This window comes from Hemicordylus capensis, chromosome 6, assembly GCF_027244095.1.
Source record: "Hemicordylus capensis ecotype Gifberg chromosome 6, rHemCap1.1.pri, whole genome shotgun sequence".
Classification (NCBI taxonomy): Eukaryota; Metazoa; Chordata; class Lepidosauria; order Squamata; family Cordylidae; genus Hemicordylus; species Hemicordylus capensis.
This window is the reverse complement of record NC_069662.1, coordinates 151,339,477-151,366,461: the sequence shown is the minus strand read 5'-3', so window position 1 is coordinate 151,366,461 and position 26,985 is coordinate 151,339,477. Positions and strand designations below refer to the sequence as shown.

The following is a 26,985-nucleotide window of genomic DNA, read 5'->3' as shown; positions in this document are numbered from 1 at the left end:
AGCCTGTACAAAAGGGACGGACTCCACTTGAACCAAGATGGAACCAGATTGCTGGTGCTTAAAATCACAAAGGTTGCAGCAGAGCAGCTTTTAAAATGATGCCTGAGGGATAGCTGACAGGAGCTGGGCAGTATGTGTCTAGTCTGGCAAATGTCATTCCTTAAGGTGCAAGGGTGTAAATGTCAGATAAACCAAAAGTGGACAACCAGGAAAAGAGCAGACAGAAGGACATAATAACCAATCAAAGGGATCAAATGACCACAAAGGAGCAATGGTTTGACTACAACTCCCAGAATCCCCAGCTTCAACTGAAGCTAGGGATGCTGGGAGCTGTAGTCTAACAAATGCTGAGGAGACTCCGGGTGGCCACCCCATCCTAGTGATATCAGCTTAAGTAATAGATCACTACACTATATTTCTGCCAGATACCATCCCTTCCATGTATTCTCTTGAAACCCATGATAACAACAAAATTAAATCAGTACTTTTAAATTTATTTGTCAATTACCACCACAGAGAAAAATGACTTCAACTGGACTAATTTATTTGGAGAACAAAATCTGGCTAGTATTGAAAACAAGCTGCGTTTAAATTAAGACCTGATTTAATTACTTGTAAATGAACTAAATTAAATCCCAGCCCAATGTAATTAAAGAAACCACTTTTAAAAGTGAATTCAGGTTTCCTTGAGCTTTGTATAGCTCCAATGCACTTGGAGAAATGGGTGCAATCCAGAACTATTAAACAGAGCAAGGACTGAAAGCCTGCTTCTACTGGGACTTGACCACATTCATCTGAATTCAGGGTTGTAGCCAACAAGAGTTTTTATCATTGACTTTAGCTGAATGCAGGAGGGTTTGCAGGATCCATAAGAAGAAGTGTCCGATCGAGGCTGCTTTGCTATTCTTTAGTACCTAATCTTGTACCCTCCCTGTACATTGAAAGCTAGCTCTTTAGGGAAGCTACTAGAAACCTCACCCTGAAATACTTGTTTTCTATTTGCAGGGAGGGTTTTTTTTTTAAAAAAAAAAAAGTGAAGGAACATTAATTCTCCTACTGGTAGCCAGAAGCGATACAGTCCAGCAACGAATGACTAGCCAGCGGCTGCTGATGTTATGTAGTATCCATTAACCATCATCAGAGGAATGGACTCAGAGGTGGTATGACATGGAATACAAGCGGCTGGGACACAAGAGCAGGACAGAGCAATTGCTTTCATGTCCTGCATTTGGGGAATTCTCAGAGGCATCTAGCTCAGCACTGGGACAAACAGGATGGTGGATTAGATTCTGGAGAGCAAGGAAGGGACGGAAGGAAGAGAGGGAGAGAAAGAGGGAGAGGGAGGAGAGGGAGGCAGAAGGTGGCACCTGGTGCCCTCTCCCAGCACCAGTGAATGGAGGCCAAGGGAGGAGCGAAGAGGAGGAGGAGGAAGGAAGAGAGTGAGAGGGAAGAGGAGGAGGACAGAAGGCAGTGTGAGGCGAGCAGGAGGCAACAGAAGGTGGCAGGGCCCTCCAGTGGCTGACTGAAGCCATCAAGTGGCTGTTGCTGGTATTCATTTTCTATTTCTTTTTTAGATTTCAGCGCTTTGGGGGACAGGGAGAACTTTTGTTGAAATCAACAAAAGTTCCCAAAGCGGTTTACATATAAATAAATAAATAAATAAATAAATAAATAAATAAATAAATAAAATGGCTCCCTGTCCCCCAAAGGGCTGAAATCTAAAAAAGAAATAGAAGATATATTTATATTTATTTATATTTATTTATATTTATTTTGGTGCAACCCCCTGGAGGTGAATTTGAATCAAATCCATGATAAACATGCCCACATTTTCCATTTGCTGGATGTCTCTAGTTTGCACCTCTCAAATGCTTCTGAATAGCTCTTTTGCCACCGAATGGCACAGTGGGGAAATGAATGGACGAGCAAGCCGTAGGTTGCCGGTTCGAATCCCCGCTGGTATGTTTCCCAGACTATGGGAAACACCTATATCGGGCAGCAGCAATATAGGAAGATGCTGAAAGGCATCATCTCACACTGCGTGGGGGGAGGCAATGGTAAACCCCTCCTGTATTCTACCAAAGACGACCAAAGGGTTTTGTAGTCACCAGCAGCTGACACCGACTCAACTGCACATTTTACCTTTACTGCTTCGGTAAGACACAGTAGGTAAGCAGCTTGAGCCATGCACTGCTTCCATACTAATAGTGGAGCAGCATTAATGGCTTATGCGTGAGTCTCTGGCTGTCAATGCTTGCAGCTCCAAGTAAGAAAGAGATCGAGACCAAGACTTCACCTTTCAGTGTCACCCTAGAAATAAGGACTGCAGAACACAGTCAGAGCTTCTTTACATACATCTGCTTGAACCATCTGAAGAAATGGTTAGATTACACAAAAGCAGAGGAAAGGAGAATGCATGAGATGTCCACATTACTTGTGATTATTCTAATGTGCAATTTACTTGGCTGGCCATGATCTGTAGCAGTGCCTCATGTTTCGGAGACTATTTCTTTCTCCCCATTACAGGAAGAAAAAGCCAATGAGAACTTGCATTAATTTCCCCAGTCTGTTCGTTATTTGGCAGAAAAAAATGTTAATGTATCTACTAAAGGAAGGGGAGAAATCCCATTTTGCATTAGGGTTTTCTCTTCTCTTTGCTCCCCCTTCCTTTTAATGCTACCAACAGTTATAGGACAGAGAGTTGCTTCCCTCTAGTGGTCACGTTAAAAAGGAAATTTGATAGCTCTGTGTTGAGACTACACACACACAAATACAGACATGAAACATTGCCAAGAGATTTATGACTGACAAAAGGAAGTTCTTTTTCACATGGCGCATAATTAATCTATGGCATTCTCTGACACGGGATGTGGTGATGGCCACTGGCTTGGATGGCTTTAAAAGGGGCTTAGACAAATTCATGGAGGACAGGTCTATCAATGTAGACTATAGCCACTAGTCTGGTGGCTATAGGCCACCTCCAGCCTCAGAGGCAAGATGCCTCTAAATACCAGTTGCAGGGGAGTAACGGGGTGTGCACAAAACTAGATCCTGTAATTCAGTTTGAGTTTGAACCAGATTTGAATCGGGGGGCCCAGTTTGAGTACCAGTTCTATCAAACTGACCACTGGTCCAGTTCGAATTCAAACTGGGGTTGAACTGGTTCAAAGTGGTTCTGCCATAGGGAATAATAGGAATTTGAATTATTCTGTTTGGTTAGTGCCTAGGGTCCCAAACCTGGTTGGGTGGTATGTCATGATGGGTGCTATGTACCATTCAATCCACAAAGCAATTGGGCAATTGGGCGATTTTTAATGAATTTTTTGAGGTCATCAATAGGTCAACCTTTGTCCTATTGACTCTGAAAAATTCAAAAATTCATTTAAAATAGCCCTATTGCCCAATTGGTTTGTGGGTAGGGTGATAGGTAGCATCCATCATGACATACCACCCAACCTGTTTTGGTGTTCCTAGGCACTACCCATTGGGAATAATGGGCCAGGTCAAATTCCCATGATTTCCTATGGCAGAACCAGAAGAAACAGAACTGTACACACACACACACACACACACACACACACACACACTTACATTTTCCTCCTTCAAAAGACAGGTAGAGGCTCCTCCCTGACCTCTTGCTAGATTTCAGAGGAATTCAGAAAGCAGTAAAGCTAAGCCACTTCCTGAATATTTCTGAAGCCCAGCAAGAGGTCAGGTTTGAAGAGTGAGAAGATGCCATACCTTGCAACAGACTTTAGGAGCAGTCATAAAGCAGTAAGCCTTTGGTCTTTGTGGCTGGGGATGATGGGAGTTGTAGTCCAACAACAACTGGGGACCCAAGTTTGAAAACCTATGGCTTGAGCTGATATGGATGACTATTTTCCATATTTACCATCCATGCTAACATATATTTTACCAAACATTTGTGCACTATGTGTGATGAAATTCCCCTTCCCACTTGGCCCAGATGGCCAAGCTCTCCCCAGGTGGGAAGGGCTCCAAAAAACAAAAGCAAGAGTGAAGAAAACAGACAATTTAAAATATGCCTTTAAATGCAAATAGCAAATATAAAAAGAATGCATGACTAATTAAGGGGGGAAGTGCTTTTGGCATTAAAGTGAGAGCTAAAGTTAAATGAAGTCTGCAAATTGAAGGAGGAGGAGATGAGGAGGCCAATTACCGTGGCAAGGATACACTAGTGCAGCGAGAGAGATGCTTAGCAGAACTTCCCGACTAACTCCACCAGTGCAGCAGGGAAGTGGCAATTTTTGATGCCTTCCCCTTCTTCAAGAAGCCCTCTGTGCCATCTGAAAATGTACCCCCGAGGGTTGTGCATAGGGGCATAGGAAACTGCCATATACTGAATCAGACCATTTGTCCATCTAGCTCAGTATTGTCTACCCAGACTGGCAGTGACTTCTCCAAGGCTGCAGGCAGGAGTCTCTCTCAGCCCTATCTTGGAGATGCTGCCAGGGAGGCAACCTGGAACCTAGATGCTCTTCCCAGAGCAGCCCCATACCCTATAGCGAATATCTTACAGTGCTCACATTAGGGATGTGCAAACCGGTTCAAATTCAAACTGGTTTGGTTCGACAGTTCGAATTTGAACCGAACCAGCCATTAGGCTCGGGCTGCTGGTTCAAATTCAAACCAAACGGGCGGGGGGGGGGGAGATTTGAACTAGTTCAAACTGAACTGGGGGGTTTGAGCAAAACCAAAACCGAACCTCCCCCTCCCGGTTTGAACCCGGTTCGAATTCGATCTGAACCGGGCAAACCGGTTTTGTGCACATCCCTAGCTCACATGTAGTCTACCATTCACATGCAAACCAGGGTGAACCCTGCTTAGCAAAAAGGACCATTCATGCTTGCTGCCACAAGACCAACTCAGAAGACCAGCAGCCATCAGGGACATATTTTCTGGTGGCCCAGAGGGCTTCCTGGGGAAAGGGAGGGCATCAAAAAATGCTGCTTCCCTGCTGCACTGGTGCAGTTGGTTGGGGAGTTCTATTAGGCTGCTCTCTCTCACCCACACCAAGGCCTCCTTGCTCTGTTTGTCACCCACTAACCATAACAGGTTAGAAAGAGACATATTAGTATCTAGGTGGTAAACACTTGCTTGGAGGAAGAGCTTGCATGTAAGATATGGCTGACATGATAAGGAAAGTTACTCAAAGTAGTCCCATTGAAATTAAAAGGACCAAGATGATCAGGGGCCTGGAACAGCTTCCTTCTGAGGCAAGGCTACAGCACATGGGGCTCTTTTGTTTGGAAAAGAGGTGACTACGGGGAGACAAGATAGAGGTGTATAAAATTATGCATGGAGTAGAGAGAGAGGACAGGGAGAAATCTTTCTCCCTTTCTCACAACTCTAGAACCAGGGGTCACCCCATGAAACTGAAGGTCAGGAAATGTAGGACCAAGAGAAGGAAGTACTTCTTCACACAGCACATTATTAACTGATGGAATTCTCTTCCAAAGGATGTGGTGATGATGACCATGAGCTTGGATGGCTTTAAAGGGGGCTTAGACAAAGTCATGGAGGACAGGTCTATCAATGGCTTCTAGTCTGAGAGGGCTATAGGCCACCTCCAGCCTCAGAGGCAAGATGCCATGAAATACCAGTTGCAGGGAAGCAAGAGCAGGAGAGGGGGCATGCCCTCAGCCCTTGTCTGTGAACTTCTTGGAGGCATCTGGTGGGCCATTGTGTGAAACAGGATGCTGGACTAGATGGGCCTGATCCGGCACGGCTGTTCTTATGTTCTTATAAGTTGTCTAACTTGCCCTTTTAATTTCAGTGGGATGACTCTGAGTAATTTCCCTCATTGTGTTAGCCCAAGTAAAAAGGGATTTCTTCTCATATAAACTCCAAGAATTTGCCTCTTTCTGGAGTCCACTACTTACCATTCATAGCCCTCCACTCAGAGATTTACCTGAAGACCAACAGCTTTGCCAGGCACAATTAGTAGTATCAAAAAATACTTTGACCATATTGTTAGGTATTATGGCTCCCTCTGCTGGTTCCTCAGTTTTATGCAAGGTTTTATACTGTACAAGTAATATGAAATTTCACTCATTCAACTCTCTGTGTTCAGATGAGCAACACGCACACACATACACTGTCCAGCGGAATATGCAGCATTATGTTCATGAGTTATTCCAGGACATCTATGACCTGGAATGCCATAAGACAAAGTATTGGCTGACATACTGCGCAAACTTTTATGTGCATTGTTAATACTCAAAATTATGCAAATGGACTTGCGCAATGGACAGCCATTGGAAATAAAGGCCATCCATCATGCAAGTCAGTTTGTGAAATTGTGCAAATGCTTTGTTACAAGGCAAGAGGAAGCTTGTGCATTATTTGTTTGTTTGTTTATTTATATCTATGTAAACCGCTTTGGGAACTTTTGCTGAAAAGTGGTATATAAATATTCAGCGTATTCATATTCATATGTCAGTCTACCATTTTTAAATGACATTCCAAGAAAAACTAGAGTCCCCTAGAAGCTAAGCGCAGGTTTCTTAATGAAAACAAGATAATGGCTGGACAGGTATCCTTGAAAGACAGTGTGCCCACCACTCCGTGTCCACTCCAAAGGGTGGGCATGTCCAGCTTGTTAGCTGCCAAGATGAAGCACAAGAAAACAAAAATATGCACCTCTAAAAGATACTACTGTGATAGATGCCTTCCTGACAATAAGCAGAGTCCCTAATTGTAGACCATGGCCAACTTCCAACCCTAGTATGCATCTGACTGTCACAACGGCTATACAGTCATAAGCCAGCCCATCAGAATCAACTCCTTTCTGTCTGTTTGTTTCAGGAACTCCGAGGCTTGAACTTCATGGCTAATAAATTGTGGTGGGTCTCTGTGCTCAGAGACCTCTTCAGGAGCAGAAGAGAACAAAAACATGCTGCTGCAGCCTCTGCAATTGGCAAATGGCAGGCTGGGGTGTTGCGCTGTATTGTGTGCACCCGTGTTTCTGCACGGACGACCGCCAGTTGGGCTGGAATGGAGTGGAACTGCCTCCCCAATGTTCACTGTCCCTGTCTTTCTCCCTCCCTATATCGGGGGTGGGGGGAGCAGTTCCCTTTGACAGTGGCAAAAAAGCCAGCAAATCCTGAGATGGTTTTGTGTCTTTAAAAAGTCCAGATGCATCACTGTTGCCAGGCAGAATGGAGAAGAGAAAGGAGGACGGTGGGGAGGTGCCATTGAGAGCCATGATGTCCATAGAGTTACTGCTTTCCTGGTTGGTCTAGGCTGCCCTCTCTATTATTACAGTTCCAAAACTGGCACAAAACCATGGTGATGGCAGCAGTGTTCCCTCTAACTGGGATTCCCAGATGTTGTTGACTACAACTCCCATAATCCCCAACCAAAGGCCATTGCAGCTGGGGATGCTGGGAGTTGTAGTGAACAACATCTGGGAATCCCTGTTAGAGGGAACAGTGGATGGCAGCGTCTGCACTTGGACGTAATGCTGTGGGGGCCAAACCTCAGGTCTCGGCAGCAAACCTTACTGCAAACCGAAGGTTCAAATTGCAGTTTGGTGAGGCAAAACTGTAGGTTGCTTTGGGCTTGAAACCACAGTTGCACAAATTTGGACGTCATGGAGTTCCAACCTCTGCTTTGCCCATTTAACACTGGTTTTGCATTATGTATGAATTTGGCCCTTCTCTCTGTATTCCAGCCTCCAGCTCAAGGAATTTACGAGCTCCAACATCAGTTTAAGTCTAAGCCCCCAGCTTCAACAATGGACACCGGGAACTGTGGGTTGAAGCCCACTCCAGGACAGGATCTGGAATGGCCCCAGGATCAGGAATGAATCTGTTATGTTAAAGGCAGGCCTTTCGAATCAGTTCATGGTCACCTTCTAGGGGCCCACCATGACAGCTGAACTCAGGCAGCTGTCTAGTCCTGGAACCTGCAGCATTACTGAAGAACTTGAGTGCAATGAATTACTGTTCAGTTCCACTTATCAAATACTGGACATTAATGTGGACAGTGTACATTTAAGTTCCCGCTTCTGCACTTTCCTTTTCCTAGGATGTCTTGCCTCTACACTCATTGAGTAGCTTCAGTTTCATTTCCCTGACTTCACTTATGCTTATGGCACACATTTCAAGCAAGAGGTGTGCTCTTCTACAATCACTGGTTTCTCCACAAGGGCTGTAACGGACATAATGTCCTATTTGGGGTACTTTCCCTGCTGAAATCTGCATTTGCCTTCTGCTTATTTACACAGAATCACTCTTATAAAAGCAAAGGAAATCTTGAGAATGAATAAACATCCTGGCAGATACCAGAATGTTTTACAAGAGATGCCTAGCTTACACTGTAGGAATATGGTGGCATTGGTTTTGGACTTCTCTCCTGACCATAGCCACAAAAGTCCACTTCAGTGGCAATTTGCTTCAGAAAACAATGCAAGGGCAAAGGGTTCAACACCCCTCCATCCACACCACATTCCTGATCTGGATCCCCCCCCCCCCACAGCTGCTATTTTAAAAAGGGGGGGAAGCACACACAGAGGAGATGATGATGATGTGCTTAATGTCTCATCCAGTCTGGCCCTCAGAGAGAGTTCTTTATCCCTTTCCTGTGTTGATGGTGGGGATTGGTTAATGGCTGATGATGTCACAAAGACATCCTGACTAACAAAGCTCCAGTGCAATGGAAAGAGCATCATTGTAACTCCAGTTGCTGGTATATAGAGCAAGGATGCACCGGTGCAGTAAAACAGCAGCCTAATGTCTCACCTGATGTCTCGGTGTAGCCTCAACTAACCACACTGGTGGGTGCATTGGGGAAGTGGCCATTTTTGACACCCTCCCCTTCTCCATGAAACCCTCTGTGCCACCCACAAATATGTTCCTGAGGGCTGCACAATCCTCAGAGACATATTCTTTGAGTGGCACACAGTGTCATGTGCCCTGCTCTCACCAGTGACTCTGAGTCTGACCAGGATGAAGCTGAGCCATCACTGGGCTTGGCTCCCTGCCCTGAAGAAGCAGGACCCATGACGGTTCCAGTCCCTGGCCCCAGTGATAGTCCAGAGTCTGTGGGAAACCCAGAGGTTAGCTCTGAGGAGGAAGGACCAGAACTCGGCTTCCAACACTGGACTGGAGCTGGTGGAAGCTCCAGAGATAGAGCCCCCTGTGATGACACCCAAGGAGCTCAGATGTTCCCTGATGACATTCTCCGGGCCTGAGCTCCCAGAAGCACCAGCCCATCCTGATCCATCACCTCCACCAATATCTGGGTATCAGTGCCAGCAACAGACAAGGCAGGAACAACTGGAGAGGAGGAGGAGTGTCAGGCTTCAAGCCAGGAAGCTGCTGCTTTCAGCTCGCTTCTCTCTCAGCAGGGAGGTGGAGCTTAGCAGGGTGGACTAGGCTCAGGAGTATGTCAGGGCTCAATCTGCCTCTGCCTGCTGTTGGGTCAATATGCCCCATGGCTCTGTCTTTATTGCCCAGCCTGTCTGAACAGGGGCGCACCAAGGTAATTTGGGAGCCTGGACTGCCCAGCCGTGAGGCCCCCCAACACACAAGGGCCCTCCTCCGTGCATGAGACGCCCCCGAAACCTCCTTTGAGGAGCCCGCCCTGCCAAAGCTCTGCTGCTTTTTAAAAACCTCTTATCAAGGCCGAGGGATGGCTGCGGGGGGTGGGTGGGAGGAGCAGTCCTTTCCCCCCCTCCCCCAGCAGCAGGGACCAGGAGCGATGCTTTGCCCATCCGTTCGGGCCAGTTTCTTTAACCAGCTGCAAGGCAGACCTGCACAGTTTAGAGATCGTTGCAAGCCCATGATGGGGCGGCCATGGGGAGGCTGGAGGCCCCTAGCCTCGGCCATTTGGAGCCCATGGTGGTGATTTTCTTTACTGAGCAGAGGCAGAGCAACTGGCCCTATCCAATCCCAGCACAGCATCCCTCCAGTGGCTGTTGCTGGTATCTGCCTTATGTTTCTTTTTAGGTGGTGAGCCCTTTGGGCAGGGGTGGATGAAGCTTTTTGCCACTCATAGACAATGAACGACTTGCCGCCCCTCTCTGTCTCCAGAGACAGATTCACCTTTCAGCAGAGCTACAGGGGGTGGGAGGAGTTCTTAATCTTTTTTAAAAATTACCTTTTTCAAAGCGCCACTGTGTGGGGCGGAATGAAGAATGAAGAGCGGCCACCGACCGCTGGTGGCCACAGCAGTAGTGAGGGTGTCGGTGGCAGCAGAAGCGGGGACTCCTCCCTCCCTCATAAGAGTCCAGCCAGGCAGCAAGCAGCTGCAGCCCATTTTGGAGGCAGCAGCAGAAGTGCCTCTCCCCTCCCTCCTTCCCGGGGATGGCGGAGGCGGCAACAGGAGCTCCTTCTCCCATCCCTCTGCCCTCCCAAATGACTGCTCTGACCGGTTGTGGCCCATATTCGGGCCTCTCTCTGTGGGAGAGCAGGTGGAGGGATGGAGAGAGGAGCTTTTATAGGTTTCCATTACATATTCCTTTTTATAGGTTTTTATTCCTTTTTATAGGGTTCCACTTCATATGAAATGCATGAGTTCAGATGCCAGTTTTGGTAAAATCCTCTGGTTCTGGGAAACACAAGCACATCCCACCATTAAGCTAAGTAGACCTGCCAGGCTGAAGACTTCCATGCAGGTTGAAACATGGGTACAATAATCCCCAGACATTATTTGTGAGTTCCTAGTGCGTGAAAGGTAAGAGCGGGTGGTCATTAATAAAGAGCTTTCTATTTCCAAAAAGGGAGAGATCATACCCTGCCTCTTAACACTTGTCTCTTAACACTCTGCTTTCCCACCCTTTTCAAATGTGTAGCAATACCAAAGCAAAGTATCACTTTACAGGTTGCATCAGCAGATTGCATTTGGGCAGGAAAGGGCTGGGTTCAAATCCCCACTCAGCCATGAAGTTTATTGGCTGGCCTTGGACATGTCACTATGGCCCTATTCACTACAGAGGAAAGAAGCTCCAGTGAGTCAAGAGAGCAGCCTAACAGAACTTGCCAACTAACTGTACACGTGTGGCAGAGAAGCAGCAATTTTTGACACACTCCCCTTTCCCAGGACACCTTCTGTGCCACCCATAAATATGTCCCTGAGGGCTGCGCAACCCTCAGGGACAAATTTTTGAGTGGCACAGAGGGCCTCCTTTGGAAGGAGAGGGCATCACAAATTGCCCCTTCTCTGGTGCACTAGTGGAGTTAGTTGGGAAATGCTGTTAGGCTGCTCTCTTCATTCTCGGTTTCTTGCTCTGAAATTCTCAGTTTCTTGCTCTGGGAAATGCTGTTAGGCTGCTCTCTTCATTCTCATTTTCTTGCTCTGAATCAGGGCTGGAGCCACCATTGCATGGTAGAGTTCAAAGAACCCAGGCCACCAATGAAAAGGGCTGCCGGTGCCCTCCTTGCATGTGACATCCCGTGCAAAGGGTGTGTGACCTGATAGCCAGAGGGCCTGCCACAGCCCTCCCGATAACATTTCCATCCAGCATTCATTCATTCATTCATTTATAAGCCGCCCCGTCCAGAGGATCTGGGCAGTGTACAACAACTTTTTAAAAATACATAAAACCCACAATTCAAACGCAATACTAAAAACAATATTTAAAAAAATTCAAAAACAATTAAAACCATTTAAAACCAATTAAAATACTTTTAAAAACAACAACACTTTACAAGCCTTGGAAGGCCAGGCCAAACAAATAGGTTTTTAGGGCTCTCTTCAAGGCCGACAGCGAGCCTAAACTGCGTCATTTCCTGGCTGGATCCGTTTATTTCCCTTTCTCTCCCTCGCTGGAGATGAGCTTGGCTGGAAATGAACTCGGGAGAGCTCCTCTGGCTATCGGGCCACACCTCCTTTGTGTGTGATGTCACGCACATGGATGTCACGCACAGCGCGATCGGGCCACACCCATTGTTCTGTTCTGCTCTGACATCACACACATGGACGTCATGCATGGGGGCCACCAGCAGGAGGGACACAGGCTACCCTCCCACTGACTATGCCGCTGCTCTGAATGTCAGCCATATATATGTATACACACCTGTATGCATATTCAACATAAATGTCAATAGAGCTTTTCTCTCAGCTTAATCTTTCTCACACAAAGTCAGTACAACTACCTTATTATACTGAAAGTTTCACACATGCAGATGAAATCATCACTCAATATTGCATTTGTCATGTGTGGATTCATACTTTGTTTACATCTGAAGTGAGGGACCAAGAAGCTGATTAAAAGAACATAAGAACAGCCCTGCTGGATCAGGCCCAAGGCCTATCTACTCCAGCATCCTGTTTCCCATAGTGGCCCACCGGGTGCCTCTGGGAAGCCCACAAGCAAGAGACAAAAGCATGCCTACTCTCTAGGGCTGTTGCTCCCCTGCAACTGGTATTCAGAGGCATCCTACCTCTGAGCCTGCTTGGGGAAAAGATAAGCATTTGTCCCAGACCCGCAGTTCACATTGTGGGTGGGGATGATGGGAGTTGTAGTCAGATAACATCTGGGGTCCCAAGGTTGGGAACTCCTGCCTCAGATAACAAGGATTTTTAATTGCAATATTTTTATATTATTTCAGAAATGTTATAAATTTTGACAAAGCACTTAAAGGGTTTCCTTTGAACAAGTTTCCTTTTTGGATGAGCGAAAGCATTGGTTTGACAGCCGCTGAAAAGGAGTGGTTGAGCAGGCAAGCAGGAATTCACCTTTGGCAATAAGAGATTTTCAGAACCGAAGGGAACACCTGTCAAATCCATGCATTAACATGCTCAGTTATTTTACTTGAAACACCAGGAAACAGATATATTTCAAGGACTGGGTTGGGTAGACCAGACGCTTGTATAAACGTGACTTCTACCAGAAGATACTTTCTCCCTCCCACCCACCCACCCACCCACCCAAAAAACCTCAATTCATTCCCAGGTTTCAGGAACCAAGAAGAAAAGAAAGAGAGAAATCACATAGAACAATATACAGAATCTGTTCTGGGAACAGAAACTGTAGAGTTATTTGTGTTGAATTTATTAATAAAATCATATGTATTCATAAAATATAAATAATTTTTATATTTTATTAGTAAATTTCCAATGACACTACTATCATATCATATATCATATCATATCATATCATATCATATCATATCATATGCTTATATACTTTTCACATACCTTAAGGGGATTGTGTATGTCTTATTTCTCTTAACCTAATATGACACTGGAAATATTGAAAAAGCAATGTAGATGCCATCTCTATTGTTCCCAAATTTTGTTCCAGACATTAATAAATATGTTTTCCACAAATTTTGCTTTTCATTTGGGACCTCATAGCAACACAATTTAATATTTATCCAGCACCAACAATGGGAAGGAGCCCAAGGAATCCTGACATGTAAGTGGAAGGAACTTCTGCTCAGAGGGTGGAGGTGGGGGGTGTCCATGATTTCTCCTGTCTACAGGCATCCTCTGAAAACTGAAGATATAGTCCATGAGCCAGGCCGAAACAATTTGGTCATTGGTACCATCTCAGGGGACAAATGCTCACAGTAGGTTTTTTTTGGGGGGGGGATTGGTGTGCTTTTTAAAAGCAAAATGGGCATAAGGCTACATAGGAACATAGGAAGCTGCCATATACTGAATCAGACCATTGGTCCATCTAGCTCGGTATTGTCTTCACAGACTGGCAGCAGCTTCTCCAAGGTTGCAGGCAGGAATCTCTCTCAGCCCTATCTTGGAGAAGCCAGGGAGGGAACTTGGAACCTTCTGCTCTTCCCAGAGAGGCTCAATCCCCTGAGGGGAATATCTTACAGTGCTCACACATCAAGTCTCCCATTCATATGCAACCAAGGCAGACCCTGCTTAGCTAAGGGGACAAGTCATGCTTGCTACCACAAGACCAGCTCTACATAAACTCAGATATAGCCACCACTTATAGGCCCGACCCATACACTAGGCAGACCTAGGTGGTTATGAACATAGGAAGCTGACTTTTCCTGAGTCAGACCATTGGTCCATCTAGCTCTGTATTGTCTTCACAGACTGGCAGCGGCTTCTCCAAGATTTCAGGCAGGAGTCTCTCTCAGCCCTATCTTGGAGATGCCAGGGATGGAACTTGGAACCTTCTGCACTGAAGCAGGTAGATGCCCTTCTCAGAGCAGCCTCGTCCTCTAAGGAGAATATCTTACATGTGGTTGCCTAGGATGCCAAATCTTGGGGAGGGGAAATACAGGTGCAGGTGCACCCTCCCCCACAGCGCATAGAGTGAGTGGTGAGGAAGCAGCTTATAGCTTTGAAAATGTGTAAGATGTGTAAGACGTCCCGCCAGTGTTCCCTCTAAGGTGTACGTGCTCATACATTTTTTTGATGTTCACTCAGTTAATCTTAGATCCCTCTCAGGTTGAATCAGGAAGGTCCCCCTCTGAATGCATGTGTGCACACACTGCCTTGATGCTGCCACCCAGAACAAAATTCATTCCGCACACAGATGAAAAGAATGAGAGAGAACACTGTGTCCTGCCACTGCCAGCCTGCTCTGAGCATAGTCCCTCATTGCACACTCCCCTGCCACCACTCAGCTGGCCAATGTGTATGTGCGGCAGCCATTTGGGCAGTGAGCCCAGTAAAAACTGAGCCAGATTGAATTCTCAAATGGCCGCCATGCATGTGCGCCAGCCAGCTGAGCGCCAGGGGCAGGGCATGCAGTGCGGAGCTGGGCGGCAGTGGTGGGACAACTGACAAATTGTGAAAGGTAGAATCCGCTTCCTTGCTGCCGCCAGTGCCAGCTGCCAAGTCCCATATGGAATATAATTGTAACTGAATACGGGAGGGCAATGTCATACTTTGCCTAGGGTGCCAAAACCCCCAGACTACTTACCACACTCCCTCTGCTCCATTCACTGAGAGGGAGCGAGGAGGAGGAGCAGTGAGGAGAAGGAATAGACTGAGCAGTGAAATCACAAGGAATGAAGCAGTGAAGTCACAAGGAATGGCCCAGGGGCCCACTGATACTGTTCTGTCTGAGAGACCATAACAACCTGCTGCCAGACCAGCCAGCACATCGAGTTTGGCTCTGAGATAAACTCAGAATTTTCAGCACCTGAGCCACATGTTTTTTATATCAATTAGCCATCTCCCTTAACTTTTTATTTATTTAATCATATTGATATACTGCCTGATATATACATCTCTAGGCAGTGTAAGTAAAGTGTGCCGTCAAGTCGATTTCGATTCCTGGCACCCACAGAGCCCTGTGGTTTTCTTTGGTAGAATACCGGAGGGGTTTACCATTGCCTCCTCCCACGCAGTATGAGATGTTGCATCTTCCTATATCGCTGCTGCCTGATATAGTACCAGCGGGGATTCGAACCGGCAACCTTCTGCTTGTTAGTCAAGCATTTCCCCGCTGCGCCACTTAAGGTGACTCTAGGCAGTGTACACAATCCAAAATTACGATATAAAAATAAAAACCATTAAAACACATTCACAGAACAAAAACCATCAAAACGGAAACAATCAAGATGGAAAAACCATTAAAAATAATTTCACAGGATAAAAACAATTAAGCCATTTAAAATTGATTTTAATGAAAAGCCTGAGAAAACAAGTGTATCTTAAGGGTCTTTTTAAAAGCACCCAGAGATGGAGAAGCTCTTGCTTTGATAGGGAGTGCATTCCAAAGCCCTGGGCAGCCACAGAGGAGGCCTGGCCCCAAGGCATACTTGCACATTATGTAAGAAATCAGCTTGTGTAGCTACTTCAGAAAACATTGCTATTAATAGTCATAATAACCTCATTTAACTAGGACCTTAGGACTTCCACTTTTTTCAAAGAAAAAGAGGCCAGAATATATTTGAATTCTCTGTCTGTGTTATTTGATTATCCATATCCCTGGAATTTGTCTACCTTCTTCAGGGACAGATTATTAAAATGACAGATAGGAACACAGGGCAATAGAATATACAATATAGGCTCACACTGGCGCAAAGACTGTATGCTGTGTTCTCTACATTTTAAAATAGAACAATAATGAGGGAGCATGACCTGCCAAGCAACGCATAACGGATCTATCCCATTGATTCCAACAGGGGAGTCATAGGGTGACCAGATAGAAAGGATGGCATTGCTCACAAAACACTAGTAGTTGAGCAAAAGAGGGACTTTCAGCCGGTGCAGCTTTTCTACCCCCTGCAGGGCCAGCTGTCCTTGCCAAAAGTTCCCTCAGCTACATAATGATTCAAGGTGCACAAGCTTTATCCTCCTTTGCATCTCTTTGCCCTAGAGAACTCTGTATAGGTTCGACTTGCCCAGAAAGAGCAACGGGACTAGAAACCAGTTCACTTTGGCTAGATCATGTCTATCACTGAAAGCCACAGTCTTCGTAAAGCACAGAGAAAGATATGCTATGAGCAGAGGATGTTGCCGTGTGCTGTCACACCATTCCCCCATCTGGCCCAGGGGCCAGCCTGTCCACTAGGCAGATCTAGGCAGTTGCCTAGGGTGCCAATTCTTGGGGTGAAGGGGGGGCGCTATATAATAATAATAAAATAATTTATACATTTTTCTATGTAAACCGCTTTGAGAATTTTGTTGAAGAGTGGTATATAAATATTCGTCGCCGTAGTATAGGCCTCCCTTTCCCTCTCCAAGCAACATCTGCCATATCCATCTTGCTAGAAGTGTCCATTTGCTCTCCATCCTAGAGGGGCATGGGCGGGGGGACAGCAAGTGAGCAAAGCCAACCTTGCCTTGCTCAGCTGTGCTCTCTCTCCCATCCAGGACTCTCTCCTGTCCCGGCAAATGAGCAGCCTGTGGAGCTCAAGTTAAAGCTGGAGCTCTGCGCTTCTTGCCTAAGAGGGCACCAAAGTCAAACTTTGCCTAGGGCACAAAAATCCCTGATTTGGCTCGCAGTATTATTAACTGGAGCCATCCAGTGGTCCTCCTGGATCTTGGAATAGGGACTCTCAGCCCCGCTGAGACCCCCTTTTTGGCTGACAATGCCCAGGGACCTCAATTTCAGCTGGCAATGCCCAGGGATTGAACCTGAGTGAGACTTCTGCATGCAGAACATGTGCTCAATCAGTGAACATAAAAGGAAAAAAGAAAAAGTAGAAAAAGAAAAGAAACAGGTCATTAATCTAAGTCCTGTTCCTTTTCTCTTTCTTTCTTTCTTTCTTTCTTTCTTTCTTTCTTTCTTTCTTTCTTTCTTTCTTTCTTTCTTTCTGGAAATCTGCTAGTATTGAATACAATTAATATTTTGTCACAATCAGACTCATGTTTATTAATGGTCAGCAGACCTTCAGTTGAATATTTTGAATGCTTTATATTATATTGTGAAATCTTTAAAATAAACAAACTACTACTAGTGCTGCTGCTGCGATACTGCTACATCTGAAATTGCACTATCCCAACATCTGAAGCTTGGCTGTTGGCTCCTCAAGATGCTGGCATATAATAATTTGGAAGTCTTGTTTCCACCCACACAATATTATTCTAGGAACTGAAATCAAACTTACCTGAAAAGGTGGGAGACTGAAAGCAGGAAATACCTCAGATTTTATTTAGAAATGGGCAGGTCAGCAACCTAGGGAGAAAAGAGTATTTATAAGGCATGTGGGATAGCCTGCAGAATGGGGTCTCCAGATCTTTTCCAAAGCAGCTTCTTAAGATCTCAGTAAGGTAAGAGGATATTCTCTTTCAGAATGATTCCATAACTAGAGCTTTTCTGTCACTGGTGTAGTGCAGAGGAAACCAGGGATACAGTGACTTGGGTGTGTGTGTAGGTATATATAAACATAAATATAAATAAAAATATAAATAAAAAAACACATACACACACAAACATATATATGGCTAGATGGATGTGTGCACCACACATACAAATACAAATATTATAAATAAATACAATAAGAGGCAGAAATGCATGTACCATTGCATTAAGAGGCAGATGACTAATCTGGGAGAACAAGGACATGCATTTCTACATTTTATTGTATTTACTTATAATATTTGCATTTATATATGTATTACATATTGTTTAAATAATAAATAATACATTTGTATTTGTTTACAGTATTTGTATTAAATTTGAATTTGTATATTTATATACAATTTATACACATTTGTATTTGTATACATTATTATTATTAATATTAATTATTGTATTATTATTATTTGTTGTTTACACAGTCAGACAGGTGTTATTGACTGGTTTGTTTTATCCAGACATCGAGTCCTTCCCAAGGACCTGGGATGCCAGAATTTTATTGTCAATATTGTTCTTGTTGTTATTATAGATATTGTTGTGGTTTACATAGAAAAGCGGGGGGGGGGGATAGATGGATGTACCCAAAGGGCTTACAATAGAAAAAGAAATATAAGGTGGACACCAACAGCAACCACTGGAAGGATACTGCGCTGAGGATGGATAGAGACAGTTAACATGTAAGAGCAGCCCTGCTGGATCAGGCCCAAGGCCCATCTAGTCCAGCATCCTGTTTCACGCAGTGGCCCACCAGATGCCTCTGGGAAGCTCACAAGCAAGAGGTGAGGGCATGTCCTCTCTCCTGCTGTTGCTCCCCTGCAACTGGCATTTAGAGGCATTTTGCTTCCGAGGCTGGAGGTGGCCTATAGCCACCAGACTAGTAGCCATTGTTAGACTTGTTAGTCATGCATTTGTCAAGGTTCTGCTTAAAGCCATTCAGGCTGGTGTCTGTCACCACCTCCTGTGGCAGGGAATTGCATAGATTAATTATGCACTGTGTGAAAAGGTGCTTCCTTTTGTTGAGCCTAAATTTCCTGGCCTTCAGTTTCATGGGACGATCCCTGGTTCTTGTGTTGTGAAAGCAAGAGAAAATTTTCTCTCTGTCCACCCTCTCCATACCAGTTCCTTGTCCCCTCTAAATATAAAGATACTTTGAAAGGTACACAGATGTACTTCAGATAGAGAATTTTCTCTCTATACACCCTCTCCATAACAGTTGCTCTCCCCCACTAAATAAAAAGGTACTTTGAAAGGTACTCAGAGACCAAGTATGGGATGCGTGCACAGAACAGTTGTTCCTCAGGTGCAACACCTCTGCTGTATGTTGAAAAGAATTGCTTTTTAAGTATGGGCAAGCAAGCCAAGCAAACAAATTCATGTGCTTTGACATGCTTTTAATAGGAACAGCAACAATTTCCATTATTGTGAAGGGTGAAATTCAATAAAAAAGGACAGTAAGGCTATCTGTCTATCATCAGAACATGCACTGGCTCAGATGCCTGGTTTTCCTGACAACTGGCTGCTTCCCTACCCATGCTGCTGTGATTTCCCGAGGGGACACCTGCCTCTCAAGGATTCCAAGGCATGAACTTTGGAGAGAAATGGAGAACCTGGTAAGTAGGACTGTGTTCTTACTCAGGAATGCACCTTCTTGCAGGGCGTAAAGGCCACCTAAAAATGTATCAGGACTTGCTAGTCGACGATTTCAAAATCAGCCTAAAATCTTAATGAGTACCAGGTTTGTGGTGGTCAAGAAATGGTTAAGGGGTCTGCAAACCGCTTTAATTGAAACTTGCTAACAGCACAATAAATCTGTCAACCTGCTGGAATGCAGGCAAAGGGGCCCCCGGTTTGGTATCAATAGATAACAAGGCGCTGGTCAGCATTACCTTCAAGGACACATCTGGCAGAGAGTGGAATAGTTGGCAATCAATGTGCAGAGAAGGAAGAGGAGGAGGGATGCTTAATTATAGTTAGTAGGAATATTGTCTGATTGGTAATAATTGTAAAATGACGATTAAGTGATGCTAACCAATGAGGATTGTATCCAGTGTTTGTAAAATAATATGAGTATAAAAACCAAAGCCACAATGTAATCGGGGCTCAGACTTTGGAAACTATTCCGCTGAGTCAATTGCTTGCAATAAAATCTGTTTTCTCTCAAACTGCTGGTGCCAGTCTCAGTCTATGAGAACCTGGGTGGTTTCTGATACACATATATTTAAAATATACTATAAAATAAAAAATAATAGTATGCTGCATAGTTTATTCAATTTCTGTTAGTCACTGAAAGGGGGAAAGGGCTAATGCAGCTTCACACCAAGCCCTCCACAATCCTGTTCAGCCACCCCTCTGGCTTTTGTGATTACATCTGGCATTGCACATACACAGCCGTGCATCCCTTTACAGTCTTGAAGGATTAAAACTTACTTGCATTGCTGCGGTTTCATAGCTGGCTGGACTTACTCCACCAGGAAGACTCAGCTCACAGTGGCCTGGACATCAAGCAGCTCGGAAGCAGAAGTGCAGGGGTGGTCCTTTTGTGAGACAAAGTGAGGCAGCCAACTCAGGCGGCAGATTATTGGGGCAGCATTAGGGTGGCCAGATGCCCCGCCCACTGCCATAAGAGCAGCTCTGCTAGATTGATCTGCTCATTGCAACTGTTCCAAGGAGGTCCTCTTCTCATACTCCTTGCAAAGCCTTCAAGAAGCATAAGGAGTGAAGAAAAAGCTGGGGGGAACCTTCTTTCCTCCTCCTCCTCCTCATCTGTGCCACCTTCAAAGTTTGCAAAGATTGATTCTGAAAGGGGACTGGCCCCCACCTGGGGCATGAGGCAAGGCAGCATTTGGACCCTCACTTTGGCCCCACAATACCTTGAGTCGCTCCTGCTGTGGTGGTACCCTAGCTTGTGAGGAAGGGCATTGAGAAAGAAGGAGAACAAGAAGCATTTACTGCTGCCATTTTCTCAGACAGATCCTACTCCTGTGCCTTATCATCAGCTGAAATGTACAGATACTACTATTCAAGTGTAGAGTAAAGACATCACCTGCTGATCAAGCTGCTGTTAAAGGCACAAGAACAGGTCAGGCAAGTTGTGTGTTTTTTTTACTGGTCAGTTTGCAACTGTATTTGTGGCATACAAAGTACTTCACAATGCTTTCCCTCTAATCGGAGAGACTTAAGAGAACAGCCCTATTCAGACACCATTATACCTGTGTATAGGTGTCTGTACACACATACATGTTTTTTGTGTGAATTACTGAACATGCATTCACTTTTAAACTGAACCTGGGTACAGATGCTCCCAAATGCATCTGGTCCAGCTAGGAAGGGTACTGCTGTCTGTGCAGTGAACATAATATGTTCATAGCTCTTACATACACTCGTACATCTCTGTACATGAGTGCACTGTACAGGTGCATGAGAGATTGTATTTGAGTTGAACAGAATGTGTGAATAGAGGTGAAGTGATTTGATTCATAGGCCTTCCAATTTGCTTCCTGGCAGAGATGGGCCTTGAACCTGGACCTCCAATCTACAACTGCAGTATATCATCCGTTACACCACACGGACTCTTTTGTACATGTAACAAAGAACGCACGCTTGCCAACTTAATAGTCTCTGAGTGTCCGTGTTCAAAGTCTCTTTCCACTTAATTCACAGCTGCTGCCCGAACTCGGCCCTCCTTTGTATGACTCAGTCAAAGAATGTTTCCAAAAGCTGCATGAAGTTTTGAACAAGGTAACTAGACTGAGCTCTTCTTTCAATAAGCCTTGACTTCTAGAAATACTGTTACTTCTATAGAAATGTCTTTTCTGCCGTTCATTTATTACTATGACAACGACGCATACGAGTCCCCAACTTACAAACGAATTGCGTTACAAAAGTTCTCATTTGTAAGTTGGATGTTCATAACTCGGAACGATATTGTTCCGATGAGGGATGACTTGTTTCTATGTGCAGGTTGGCAATGGCCTATGTAAGTTGGGGACTTCATTAATTTAATAATGTTATGGAGCTTTGTTTGTCAGTATGGGCCGTTTATAAGTTGAGTGTTTGTAAGTCAGGGAGTGCCTATATACCACTTTTCAACCAAAGTTTTCAAAGCACTTTACACAGAAAAATAAACATAAATAAAAGGGTTCCCTGTCCCCAGAGGGCTCACAAAAACAAAACATAAGGTAGACACCATCAACAGTCACTGGAGGGGTACTGTGCTGGGGTTGGATAAGGCCAGTTGCTCTCCTCTTGCTAAATATAAGAGAATCACCACTTTAAAAAAGGTGCCTCTTTGCTCAGTTAGTTGTGTCATAGTTATTAGGCAGGGCACTAGTTAATCTTCCAGAATAGTTGGATAATTCCTTTATAAGAATCAATTGTTAAAAGAGCAATGTCTTTGCTATTCAAAAACATAATACCCTTTTCAGATATCATATAAACATCTAAAGTGGTGGGAGTGAGTCTGTGCATACCATGCGTTAATTTAATTATGAAGTTTGAAAGAGTCCCCATCTGTACAACTGTTTTCACGAAAGGATCTCTCCACTCAGACAGGAATTTTGAAAACCAGGGTTCTTGTAAAGATAAGTCCTACGTGCATACACCCAGAAGTTGTATGTGTGCAGTCCTGCTTCCTTCAATTCCACATGATTACGAACCCCATACATAGATTTAAAAATATCTCTATCTCTGTCTCTCTCTGAGGCTCTTCTCACGATCTGTGAGAAGAGCCTGGGGAGGGTTTGCGAGGAGAGCAGCGCTCTGCCCGCAGACGAGCAGCGCGTCCTGCCTGAGTGGCCACTGCGGCCACCCACACGACAGCCGGCTCCATCATGGAGCTAGCAGGGGCTGGGGAGTTCGGGGACCGCGCATCTCCCGGTAGTTCCAGTATGCCCTGCGCAAGTGTGCAGGGCATGCTGGATAGACCCCCGAGCCAGGAGGCTGCTTTTCAGCCTCCCGGTCAGGGGTCTCCTTGTGAGTTGCTGCGGCATGGAGCCATGCTTCAGCAACTCACGATCCATTAACCCGGGTTAGCGGAGCGCTTGCTCCGCTAACCTGGGCTAAGGGGTGGGCTACTTAAGCAGGCTAGCCGCTTGAAAGCCACCAGGCTCACCTGCAAGCCCGATGGTTTACACCAGCAGCAAAAATTGGACTAGGCTCTCCTAGCCCGATTTTTCTGCTCGTGGGAATAGCCTCTCTATCTCTCTGGTGGCGGGGAGATGAAGTTTATTTTGAAACTGATAGAAGCTGCATCAAGTCTAGTCGGAACTAACTCCCTTGAAAAATAAGCTCCCTTTCCAATCAATCAATCTTTATTACAGTCATAGACCATCATAAAGTACAAGGCATAAAATGGTGTGCAAGGTATGAAATGCATTAAAGGGCATAAGAAGGCTTAAAAACATGACAGTTGTATAGAAAGAACATAGAAAGGATATTCTCCAGTTCCTAAAGTCCCAAGAACCCAGTGACTTGGAATTCCAGGACCCTTTCCACTCTAGCCTTTGATCTCCATATCCTGGCTCTCCAGAATTATCACACATACAATATCATATTCCACATAATAACCAAAATGACTACATGATGAATGTAACATACGGACCAACTCCACAATTGCCTCACAGGATCCTGAAGGGCTGTGAAACAGCTTCTACATTAAAAAGTAAATTAATCAATTTAATGTCTTTGTTATGCTTCCTTGAAACGGGGAAAGTCGCTGTGCTTGGCAAGTGGTTTATGAGGACTCCATGGAGGTTCTTCAATGACTTGAAAATTACATTTCTAATTTACTACATTTATTGGAAAAATAAAAGGATTTTATTTTTCAGTGGCCCAACTGTAGGTGCTAAATAAGTTTATAGAGCGGAATATACAATCATGTTTGTTTTTAAACCTACTTGCCTTTCAATAATGCAACAGCTACTTGTTTGCACTACTTCATCGGTGCAGTATGCATTGAATCTTTTTGTTCCTGCTCATTGACTGTAATAAATATTTTGAGATTCTACTTCAGCATGACTTCTTAAAGGACCAGGCTGCGGGCTCAGGAGAGAGGCACAAGCTTCTCCATGAAGCTATTCTCACAAGCAGCTGAAACCGGGTTAAGGGAGCCCAGCCCAGTTCTGCTGCTCGTGTGCACCAAATGGGAGCCATGTGGCTCCTAGTGGCAGATTGGCAGCAAGTTGGCTTATGGAACCTGCCGCTTAACCCAAGTTTTGGGCGCAAGCACACCCCAAAAATGAGTTACCGGATTGTGTGACTTCCACCGCTGCTTGCAGCCATGGTGGGCACACTCAGGGAGGGGGGAATCCCAGAAACCCTCACACGGTGCTTTACTGGGGCTCCACAAGTGAGGTGCCGCACTATGTCGCTTCCCTTCACCCAACCCCCAGAGCGGCCGGGCAAGGCACAGGTGGACAGCAGGAGAGCCCTGGCTGTGATCATCTGCAAGGTGGTAAGCGCTTTTCTCGCCGATCGTGAGAAGAGCTCCTCTGTCTGTTATTTTTTAGACCCACCTCATGCCTTCCTGCCCATTCTATTTACCACTGAGTTCTGATACTGTTTTGGGGGGGGCGGGGGAAGAAGGTTCAGTGATGGAGAGTGGAACCAGCCACACAAGCTAAAGATCTTATTTTGGTGGCAGTGGATGGTTAGACTGAGGGCCAGCTATGGCCAAGCCCTCACATCATCATTAATGGAACCATGAATTCAGTTGCATATCAGAAAATTCCAGAGGACAATGTCAGGCCATCTGTCCTTGTGCTGAAACTGAGCCCAAAGTGGGTCATGCAGCAAGACAATGACCCTAAACATTCCAGTAAGTCTACCATGGAATTTCTGAGGAAGAAGAGTTTTCATGTTTGGAGTGGCCAAGTCAAAGTCCAGACCTAAACTCTATTGAAATGTTGTGGCAAAATCTGAAGTGAGCTGTTCATGCAAGGAAGCCCTCAAATGTCACAGAGTGGAAACAGTTTTGTATGGATGAATGGGCCAAGATTCCTCCAAGCCAATATGAGAGACTGATCACCAGTTACATGAAACATTTACTTGCAGTTATTGCTGTTCAAGGAGGTGACATCAGTTACTGAACGAAGGTTTTATATACTTTTTCACACAAGGATGTTTGTTGCTGACTCTTTCTGTTGGGTGAATATTCAAAATATATCCTTTTTGCCTGAGTTATTTATTCATCGGGGTTGCCTTTGTCTCTTATCAGGGTTTAACTTAGGAACTAAACATGTTTTGAATAAGAATTGTACTAACATACAGACCATTCTGGGGTGTTCACAAACTTTTTCTCAGCACTGTATGTGGTGTTTTGTCTTCTTCCTCCAGCAGGTAGATTGAAGAGCTTCTGCTTGGAGTGTGGAAAATGTTTTGCTGAGAAAACAAAGCTTGTCAGACACCAGAGATAACCTACATTGGAGAGAAACCTTCCGTGCTTGGAGTGTGGGGAAGTGTTTGGCTGGAAATTGCATCTTGACCTACACTAGAAGGTCCACACAGCAGAGAAGCCATATAAGAAGTACTCTGATTGTGGGAAATGTTTTGCCCAGCAATCGGACTTTGTGATCTACCAAAGAATCCACACGGGATAGAAACCCTTTAAATATTTGGAGTATGGGAATTGTTTTGCTCACCACTCGCATCCTGTGAGCCACCACAGAGTTCATATAGGAGAGAAACTCTATAAGTGTTTGGAGTGTGGGAAATGTTTTGCTCATAGGACCATCACTGTGAATCACCAAAGAATCTACACAGAAGCGAAGCCTTCTGAATGCCTAGAGTGTGGGAAATGTTTTGCCCAGCACCCAGAAGAATCTGCACAGGAGAGAAAATACATAAATGTCTTGAGTGTAGAAAATGTTTTGCTGAAAGCTCAAACCTTGTAAGGCATCAGAGTCCACACTAGAGAGAAACCTTACAAATACTTGGAGTATGGGAAATCTTTTACTCAATACTTATCCAACTCCAGCATAGCATCTCTCCACTGGCTGTTGCTGGTATCTACCTTACGTTTCTTTTTAGATTGTGAGCCCTTTGGAGACAGGGAACCATCTTGTCTGCCTTTCTACATGCTGAGGAAAAGCTTTTGAATCCCAAGTAGTATATTGAAAATCACACTGCAAAGTCTTACCATTGTGGTGTTTTTGGTTAATCCATTCCTTGATCGAGGCCAGCTTTTGAATAGGGCTTTAGTTACTTGTATTCCAGTGCTGGAGGAGAGGCGGGGTGAACAAACAGCCAAAGCACAGAAAACCGGTCTGCACTTGCCTCTCTGTACATAATATCTATTTCATTAAACTACTAATATTCCTGATTCCACTCCACTGCCTTGTCCTTGGCACACCACAACTCCTTCCCTTGGATTCTACAACATGATACCCTTGCATAATTAAACTAGTTTTTCCAAGTGCAATAAAAGGGCATGGATTAAGCAATGCTGTGTTTCTAGAGATTCAATAATGTACAAAGTGGGAACAATGAGTCTAATTCAGGATACGCCTGTGAGACAGTAAGTGAACCCCTATGTCCTTAGCACAATGAATGGGCTAATCACAATCAGGTGCCTAACTAATTGGGTAAACCACCCTGCAGAGGAAAGCTGCATGACTGAGTCTGGGTATCCTGGCCTATAGAAATGTCCAAAAGGTCCTAAGTTAGGTCTGCACCGTGACAGTCAGTGAGAACTCAACATGCCGTGATCAAAAGAAATTCCAGAGGACCTACGCAAAAGAGTGGTTGATGCTCATCTGTCTGGACAGTTACAAGGCCACTTCTAAGCATTTGGGGCTCCATCCCTCCACTGTCAGACAGATAGTCTACAAATGGAAAAAGTTGAAAACTACAGTGACTACACAGGAGCAGTCGTCCTGCCAAGACCACCCCAAGAGCTGCCCAGCTCAGGTTCACATCTGGATGACTCACAAGGTTTCTGGAATAATGTTCTCTTTTCTCTAGACAAATGAATTAAAAATGTAACTTTTTGGACACAATCACAAACATTTTGTTTGGTGAAAGCCAAACCCTGCCTTCTGAAGCAAGACTCTTATTTTGACTGCTGAGCATGGTGGCATCACCTGCTGACTGAGTTGCCCAGGCATTGGAACATACTCTATTTCATTGACTCCTAGCTGATGCTCTGAATTTGGTTTTACTTAAATTGTTTATGGATGCATTCTCACGATGCACCTGGTCACAGTTAAATAGTTATCCATGATTGGCAAGGC

The 26,985-nt window shown here is 44.9% G+C and overlaps 1 long non-coding RNA gene across 1 annotated transcript in view; it reads right to left on the bottom strand.

Moving 5' to 3' along the window:
* Positions 1–26,985, bottom strand: part of LOC128329528 (uncharacterized) — a 119,583-nt gene that overhangs the window by 69,067 nt on the left and 23,531 nt on the right. The window contains exon 4 of the long non-coding RNA XR_008309691.1: positions 17,508–17,575. This is a non-coding gene — a long non-coding RNA (uncharacterized LOC128329528). The remainder of the gene's footprint in view (positions 1–17,507; positions 17,576–26,985) is intronic.